We start from the raw sequence: 10529 nt of genomic DNA on the forward strand, positions 1-10529 counted from the left end.
TCCCCAATTGTGAACAATCTTAATGTCCTCTACAAACTCCTTAGGTCTGAGGAATTCCAAAAGAGCCTTAAGAATTCTAGGGTTTTCTCTACATAAAATAATTCTAATTTTAGATGCAAAGCACCTATCAAACTTCAAGAAACTAGCATCTTCTCTATCCCAGGATAAGACAATGCTCCAAAGTTGAACATGCATCTCTTCCTTATCCTTTATCTTGATCAAGTCCATTTCCTTTGCAAAGTAATCAGCACCTTTGAACAGGAACATGTGCATTAACATGGAGTACCATCCAAACAGCCTATCCACCTTACCATTTTTTATCCCTACTAGCCCTTTATGAATTGCATCAGCAAGGTATGAGGCATAATCAAATGTTATTGCTAGGGAGGGGTTTAGAATTTGTGCAATCATTAACATATAGTGGGTTGGCATATTCTTTTCAGCATCTTCTCCAAAGATCTGTCATAATGCCCAATACATACCCTTATCCCTCAGAGTGAATAAATTGAGGGAGAATGGTTCCATTTTGCTGGGGCCTACAACTGTTAACCCCCCTATCTTAACAAAAAATTCTTTCAATGGGCCACTCCTAAGATGATCCCTCTGTGCATTGTAAACCTGGGCTAATGACTCAAAGTCAATAGGCTCTAACAAATTGGAGGCCTCACTGAGTTTAAACACTTTCCTGAATTCATCTTTATTTATTTCAATCAGGACTGATCCCTTTATATTCCTGATGCATCTTGCCACAGGGTCATAATTCTGTGCAATTAGGGTCAACAGATCTACATCCATGAAAACACCTGGGACCACAAGCTTTCCTACATCCAGTTCCCATATGCTATTCAAAGGAGCTGGGGAATGTCTTTGCCCAAAATTGACTTTGAATAGTCCTAAACCTAATATTCCTATATCAGGGTCCTTTAACCAATTGCCTTTATCATATAGGCCATCCCTAATTTTCAGGTGAGGGTTCTTTGGTACTAGCTCTTTGGCATTAGCCCCGACATTGGTAGACATGGTTAATTGCTCTAAAAAATCATCAGAGATGTTTCTGTCCTGATAATTGACTTTTCCTGTGAACTCTCTTCTTGATGCCATTCTGAACAAGCAACTAAACCACTAGCAACTAGCACAGACCTCTAATGAAATAATTCACACAACAATATTTGGAAATAGACTAGAATTATCAAGAAAAGCACAAAAAACCTGATTATTCGCCTGAAGAGAAACGCTCTGCACCAATTTTCTTTGCAACAAACTTTGATGAAACAATACTAGCAATCAAGTTGATGCGGACTCATAAGGACAAGTTGGCATTGAATTTTTTAGAAATTAACTCCGCATGCTTCGACTTTCTTTTCAGAATTGAATTCACCAAATCGAATTCAAACTAGCTCCAACAGGTCATAACTTCTCTGAGTATTTCCTCTGTTTCAGCCTTTCGCTATTTCGCAGTGCATAAAACCTTTGCAGCTTTCTTTCATGAAGCAACGCTGGCTATTGGATCATGAGAACTTACATTGTCTTTATCTCCATTTGATCTATCTGTGTTAGTGCTGGGCCCTACCTCCTTTTCACAACTTCGTGGGCTTTAACACTCGTACACTTTTCCTTCGCGAAGCCGCGCCAACCATTAGATCGTGCCCAAAACACCTGACTTTTAACTCTAACCAGGACCGTCAATCTCACTAACTAACCGCACCTCATCTTGATGACTAACGGTTTTCGCCATTTCGCAGAGGTTAAGCCGCAGGCACCTTCGGGCCACAAAACAATGAGAACCATTGGATCGACCATGAGATGAATACTTTTTAACAGGCTTCAAACCTTTTAAGTGGGCCCTTTATTTGGAAATCATTTACTCTATTTATTCGTCGGTCAACAAATGCCACATGGCAGTTGGTCATTAGCTTTGGAAAACTCCTCTGGGTTCCACCCTGAATCTGCCGTGTGTTCTCTTTATTATTCCCACACAACTGTCGGTTACACCTAGGAGGGCCCTCAACTACCCGTCAGAGCCACGTGGCATTCGACACATTACTATCAAGCTCTAAGAAATACAATAACTGTCATGCCACATCATGCCTTTGTGTGATTTCCACCTGTCTTTCGCCATTTCACGAATATTAATCTTTGTTTGGCTTGCAACCACGAAACCATGAGGATCGTTGGATCAAAACAGATATGATCGGCTTTTAACCTCGTGCCCGACCTGTCCTTTGGGTCCCACCGGCCTTTTCGCAACTTCGCGATGACTAACTTACTAGCATCTTACTTTCACAAATCCACGCGAACCGTCAGATCTCAGGAACCTGCTCGTTGTTTACTCTTTCTATGGCAACCTTGCCCAGGCCCACTGCGGACTGCCAACTGAGCACCCCGTCACTACTCTGTCATCGCCAGTTGGATCTACCACCTTTACCGCCACCTCTAGCGGGACCTGCCACCTCTTCGCTACTTCACGAAAGGTAGAACGTGCGCATCTCCCGGCCGCAAATCAACGCGAGCCGTTGATCCTTTTCCAACCTGATCACTCTTTAACCAAGGAAGACTGCTTGTCTCTGGGACCCACCACGTGTTTTCGTTGCTTCGCAGAACATAAACCCCGTGCATCTCTGGCTAGCAAATCAACGTGAGCCGTTAAATCACAATCAAGATGCAACTCTTTTAATTCGACGGTCAGTCCATCTGGTCAGGCCCGCCTATGCCTTTCGCTACTTTGTGATCGGTAACTCATGGGCATCTTAGCTCAATGAAACCACGTGCACCTTTAGATCAAAAGGAACTTGCTCACCTTTTAGGAGCCCGATTAAGAAAATAAAACTTTAGGAAAGACATAGAAGGATAATGCGCTGATAAACCTTCCTAGGAAAAAATAAAGAAGAGGGGGGACACTTTTCACGACCAACAGACCCTCCTTTAAGTGAATAAAGTAACACGGAAATAGAATTAAAAGGGTTTTTCTTAGACACAGGAGTGATTTAAGACTTAAACCCTAAACCCTTATTTGGACCCAAAGCAACTAGAAGCAACAAGGCCAAACCAGACTCAAAATTTTCATAGACTTAGCCAATTTTGGGAAAAGAATACCCATTTTTTAAACAGTGATAACAGGTTGCAAGCCTCTTATAACTTTAAAACAAAATATCTTAAATCAAAATGATCAGTCATTAACAAAGTCTTGCTAATTTCATCCATCAATCTCCCATGGTATTCTTGCTTGTACTAGCTGTAACCTCCTTCCTAACCATCTCTTGCCATTTCAAACACAAAACAATCAGGATTATCATGATTTTTCAGTAATTTGTTAATCCTAATTTCTTTTCCATATTTTATTAAATATTAAGGTTCCTTTAGTAAATAGTGACATGAATATGGACAGAGGCAAAGGTAAAGAGGAAAATGTAAGGCAAAAATAATGAAATATTTTACAGTCATCATTGGTCGTAATAGAATTGAATAAGGGATGTTACATTTACAACGAGTGGTTACTTATTGTTAGGATTGATGATATTAACTTCACAATCCTGTGATTGTGTATCGTAAATTTAATATTCTAGTAGTTGATTATTATTCAAGTGATGAAATACTGGAAGGGGAACTTCAATGTCTCATATGAGGAGAAATAGTTTTTGAATAAATATTATTTTCTAGGCACTTGGAATATTATTTGCAACATGGCATTTAATGGTGAAGCTTTTATTGACCAATGATACCACCTTTGGGCATTTGGCATGAAGCGAAAGAGAATCTCATATTTATAGTGGTGTAAGAAGTGTCCATGACATTGTGAAGGATGTAAGAAAACATCTTTGACTGTGTCTAAGAAATGAGTAGCCCTTTTGGACTAAGGAGTTTTTATTTTGCCTTTTGATGGATTTTTTCCCTGTCGTGAAGTTGGATGTCCAAGTTCATGAATATAGTCTTGAAGCTTCTAAAAAGATACTTTAAACTCTTAGACGCTTTTCATGATATATCTTTTACATGTAAACTACTTGGCTCATGGTTTAGGGATATTGTATTGGATTCCATGTATAGTTTCCTATATTATTTTTGACTATATATTGGAGCTTGAAGTGGGAGGAAGAACAAATTATTTTTTTAGGTTGTACAAGTTACAAAGTTCTATAGGGTAAAAGCACAAATCAATATTGCACTTTCGACCAAAAACATGTTTCTAGTGAAACCCTTTTAGCTGAAATGTATTTATTGATCAGTTGTTTCCGAAATTGATTATGTGCAATTTTTTTTGCATCAACATTTTGGATCACACTCCGTGATCCATCATCAGGATGAAACAAATTATTTCAATTCTTCTTTCTCTCTAACTCAATTTCAGCATTCGAATGACCAAATTCAAATTCAAATTGAAAATAAAAATCTAATTCAATTTCAAATTCCTACAACACATGCTAAATAAGAACTTACTGGGCAAATCAGTTGTCTGATCGGTTAACTCATCAATAATCCTTTTTAACTCAAAATCAGCTTTTTATGACTAATCCATCAATTCAGTCTACTAATCCATCAATTCAATCATCTCCCTAGTCTATTCAGTTCACTGATCAATCAAATGAGTTTACTAGCCATTCTATTCAATTCACTCTCCAATCAATCCTGTTAACAAATCAATCTATTGAGTTATGACTAGTTCACTTATCAATCAATTTCAGTTATCTATCAATCAGCACTTGAGTTCTATTTCTCACCCCCTTTGTGTTGAAAATCTATAAATTCAACATCATTTTCATCAATTCGGTCTAGCTTTCAGCCTTCTAGTATCTAGCTTTTTCAGAATCACAGTCTTCAAAGTATTTGTATGCAGGAAATTGGTGCAATACTTGAGAGCCACCAACCACTCAAATTGGAGAAGCACAATGGAAGCAATGATGCAAAATGGGGGAGTTTAATTTATTTGGATTTATTCCTTATTTCGTATTGATTATGTTTTTTTTTTTGTTAATTAGTTAGGAAATGTTGATTCATTCTTACTTGCTAATTAGCTTAATAACATATGACATTCAGGCATAGAAACAATAATATTTATTTTCAATGTTGTGGAGGAAAAAAAGCCCTTTGTAAATTTTGGTTGAAGTATAATTAAAGGTCAATTCATTTTTGAGATGCAATGCTATGGAAGTAGATTCCTAAATAATGAAGACATTTCTTGATCAAATGCTCTTATAATGGATGCCCTAAATATTGACTCATTGTTATGACTTTTGAAGAGAAATTTTTGATGGAAATATACAGTGCAACCATTTATGTCTTCCACTCTTATAGTCTGTTGGGAAACATATAGTTGTTAATCACTATTGAAAATACATATGACTTCAAATAATTTATAATTATGACCACAAATGATGATTGTGATAAAAAAAAGTGACACGAGAATGTAGAATTTGGTGTTTTTAATTGGATCATACTATAATAGAGGGGATAGAGATCACGTGACTCAAAAGACAAAAATGACATATGCAAAGTCAACTAGATGAAACATGTTGATTCCATGGTATGAAAATATCAAAATTTGTGAGGTCAAAAATGAGACCAACACTAACCAACACTTACATTGCAAGATTTTATCATGACATAGTAATGAAAAACAAATTATGCCATGTTATTTATCTAAGGCATATTATAACTTCTATAAATCATCACTAGCTAGCAATTTTTATTTGAGAGATGGTATCAACTACCCTATATAATCTAATCACAGGGTAGTGTAATAGATTACCACTTTACACAAGATCGATCTTATAATAATTCAATTACATCTAACTACATAAATTAACTAAAATAAGAGAGTCTTTAAGCATATATAATAAACTAAGATAATTGTGAACCATTGAAGGTGATTGGGATAGTGCTACCACCTAGATATATGATAATATTATATGCGTAGAGATATCCTTGCATTATTATCAACCCCCTAGATAGGGCATATATTAGGGATATAGTACATAATAGCTATCTCAAACTAAACATTACATCAAGGGTTTACAAACTAGGCTAATAAGCCACTTTCATGATTGTGGAAGGGATGGATAATACAAGCCAAACAATAGATGATCTTAAGAAAACATAAGAATGTTAGCCAAGAAAGTTAAAATTATCGCAAGTAAAAAATCTCATCCACAAAAGATTCATATTGGCATTGATATTTCACAAGAACAAAACAATGTTTATAAGGGGAGAACAAGGAAGGAAAACATAAACCCTCAAACCCACAACACAACAACATAAAAAGTTATTCATTAATCATACTAAGTAAATTATATCAATAAAAACTTAATCAAATATCAAAAGGGAACTCAAAGGATGGAAATGCAACATAAATTTGACTTTCAAAGTAATGTGTGCATCCAACAAGCATGATTGGAGTAAAACTAATATGAGGTTTTTGTTCCATTAGATAATTAATTTGACTATTTCATTTGCATAGGAGGAACACGATTATAGTAAGTAAAATATTTAATTTCAAAGGGGTACAATAGTATTAAACTAACATTTTCTAAACACAACTCATTATGAAATTAATAAATTGAAAACCTGGTTAATCCAATCCAACTACATAAATCAATCATTGCAAGAACCACTAGTAGTAGTGTGAAGATAACATAGTTTTGAAAATTTATAATTGCTATGGACTTTCTAATTTGGTATAATTTGTGTGATCAAAATATGGTTTATCTCAAGATTCAAATTTCTATGACATTTCTCTTTTTTCTTATGACTTTTGGTTTTCAATAACAAATCAAGTAACTACAGAAATGTATTTTGTTTCTAAATTTTATGATAACTTCATGTTTATCTTTAAATCTAGAATCAGATATGTACAAGAATAATTCCAATGAAGTAGAGGTTTCATACAATGAAAAAATGCAATGATTGATCCATGAGATGAATAACACAAGTATGTTATGTAATTCCCCGCCAAAGAATCCCCAAGTATTTGAGCTAAGAAGACATAATTAAACATGGAATAACTTTTTGAAACAATTAAGTTTAACATATGCAACAAATAAAGGTTCAACAATCTAAACCTCAAACTTATGACAACGTGTCGACATGTGACAACACACGAGTGAAAGACTTAAACAATGAAACTTCTACCAAGCATAGGAGAGGTCTCAAAACATGCTAGGAAAGGTCTATCAAGTGATTTGACACACATAAGACACCTCAAGAATTTACAAGACTAATCTCAACAAACTAGGCCTTCTCATAGGCCCTAGGTGTGACGGACGACCTCTAGTGATCAACAAATCACACATCAATATTGCTAACATCATTTGAACTCACTCGAGACACATTTAAGATTCCTCAAAGGTTCCCTAGACATTACAATCCCTAACAAACATCTTCGGTGATGTCAAATTTCCCTTCTTGGGATCTGAAAAGCCCTACTAAACAAGATCACTAGACAAGGGAACCCATAGGGGACTATGTCACCCTGTCCAGACACCAGTGTGTCATAGGGACACTAGTGTGGCATGCCATTATCATTTGGGTGTTTTATAGTCCAGTGGGTGCACTAGTGTCTAGTCTAGGCACTAGTCTTCCTAGCAACTCAATCCTGCATTGTTGACCTTTGTTCCACATTGGTGTTTGAGATAGTGAATGAATTGAGGCTGGGGTAGGGCTTCATGGACACCACAGATGCATTAGAGTAGATAAAAAATCCTAGGAATCCTTGAGGGACACCAAAATGCCAAAATAGACTAGGGGACATAATGGGAAAACTACTTCCTTGGACACTTGGCCCCATGAACAAATACAAGGAGAGGATGAGGAGGGAGACAAACACCTCCATAACACCCTAAACTATTTCCCCAAGATAAAACACACAAGGAATTATGACATACAACACTTGGGCACTTTATAACACTTCACAAAACACTTTTGGAGTGTCCCAAATGGGTTTGGATTCACTTGAATCCTTAAAAAACTTTATGACAAAAATGAGAGTGGAGTACAACACCCTCCAAGATGGCACAAGTGCCACTAAGTTCATCTTAAGCTCAATTGAAATTTTCCTAGACATATTGGCTAGTTACAACATTGAACATAAGGAGAGAAAACATATAGACTCATGTATGATACCAACACCAATATTTGCAAATCTACTCTAGTCCAATTCCATTATCATCTAATTATAACACCCTTCATGAGGAGTTCAATATACCATTACAATATTATATGGCTTTGATTTCAATATACATAGTTTACATTTTGCATGAAATGAAAGACCTTAAAAGTATTAGAAAGAGAAAAGAATGGTGTGCTCTCAATGTTGATCCTCAAAGGCCAAGTCCATTGATCCCTAGAGATGGTTTGCAACACCACCCAACCATGTGGAACCCTTAGGTCTATCCCACAGTGCTTATGGAGATAGTCATATGCCTACACACTCATACAATATTACATATGGGGATAGGTAGGCTTATACACACGTCATACATGGAGAAAACATGACATACAATATCATATAAGAAACATCAACTATTGAGAGAGTACAATGTCCATATATTCATATTAGGGTTTTACTTAATCTACACAAAGACATAGATGCTAGAGTGCAAGTAGGGGGAGTGTCGTTACATGAGCATGAAGAGATGGGTCCGCATGGGATCCTAGAACCCTCTCATATAGACAATGTGTACTCAATCTTACTCGATCCAGTGCTCCACGAGTGAGCGGGTCTTCCCAAGACATCCTTAGTCATATACTAGCACTCAAGTCATGCAAGGGGTATCCAATTATTTTATTAGTGTTTATTCCAAGTTTTTATAAAGTTATAACTTGATTATGAGACTCCCCACACCGTGATTGCCAGTATGCCACTTTGGGCCAAGGACATGTTGGGATCCACTCCCCACAACCCACTTTAGTTCCTAATCATATGGCTCATCTTGTTATACATGAACAAAGAATCAAGATGAAACTCAATGCAATGTTGCATAGTGTCACTATTCATATTTTATGCCCAAATGATCAAACAATCACAACCACATGAAAACGAATCTAAATTTGAAATCTCATATACATTTTTCATCATTCCCTATTATAATATAAAATAAAAAATACAAAATTCCAATTTTATTTTATTCCTCAAAAATGTTGGAGCGAAGCTCCCAAGCAAAGATTACGACTACAAGCATTTTCCACAAAAAGAAAGATAAAGATTTCACCAGGAAATGATATGATATACTGTTGAGATGATTTACAAATGTAAAATAACCTTGCTTATATAGGAAAGAGATGTTGAGATAGTTGCAACAACCCTTGATACAAAATTAAATGCATGATGCATCATGAAACTAATATTAAATAATGAGCTATGACTCATCTCTATCTAGAATTACACCTAAGATAACTAACATGAACAATATTAAATGATAAGTTACATAAATTAATATATGTATGTATGTATATATGTATGCATGCATACATGCATGTATACATGTATGTATGTATGTATGTATGTATGTATGTATATATGTATATATACATGTATATATGTATATATACATGTATATATACATGTGTATATATACATGTGTATATATACATACATGTATATATACATATACATATATATATATATACATGTGCATATATATACATACATACACACACACACATCTATATATATGTATGTATGTATGTATGTACGCACATACATACATACATACATATATATACATACATACGTACATATATTACTTTATGTAACTTGTCATTTAATATTGTTCATGTTAGTTATCTTAAGTGTAATTCTAGATAGAGATGAGTCATAGCTCATTATTTAATATTAGTTTCATGATGCATCATGCATTTAATTTTGTATCAAGGGTTGTTGCAACTATCTCAACATCTCTTGCCTACATAAGCAAGGTTATTTTACATTTGTAAATCATCTCAACAATATATCATATCATTTCCTGGTGAAATCTTTATCTTTCTTTTTGTGGAAAATGTATATGTATATACATGTACATGTACATGTACACACACACACACACACACACACACACACACACACACACACACACACACACACACACACACACACACACACACACACACACACACACACACACATATAAACACACACACATGTATATATGTATACACACACATATATATACATGTACATGTATATATGTATACACACACACATATATACATGTACATGTATATATATACACACACACATACATATACATACATATGTGTGTGTATGTATGCATGTGTATGTACGTATATGTATACTGATATAAATATATATATATATATGTGTGTGTGTGTGTGTGTGTGTGTGTGTGTGTGTGTGTGTGTGTGTGTGTGTGTGTGTGTGTGTGTGTGTGTACGTACGTACGTACATATCATTCCTTATCATAATATCAAATAAAAAATACAAAATTTCACTTTTATTTTATTTCACAAAAATGTTGGAGCGAAGCTCCCAAGCCAAGATTATGACTGCAAGCAACTTCCACAAATAGAGAGAGAGAGAGAGA

This window comes from Cryptomeria japonica, chromosome 11 (genome assembly GCF_030272615.1).
Source record: "Cryptomeria japonica chromosome 11, Sugi_1.0, whole genome shotgun sequence".
Lineage (NCBI taxonomy): Eukaryota > Viridiplantae > Streptophyta > Pinopsida > Cupressales > Cupressaceae > Cryptomeria > Cryptomeria japonica.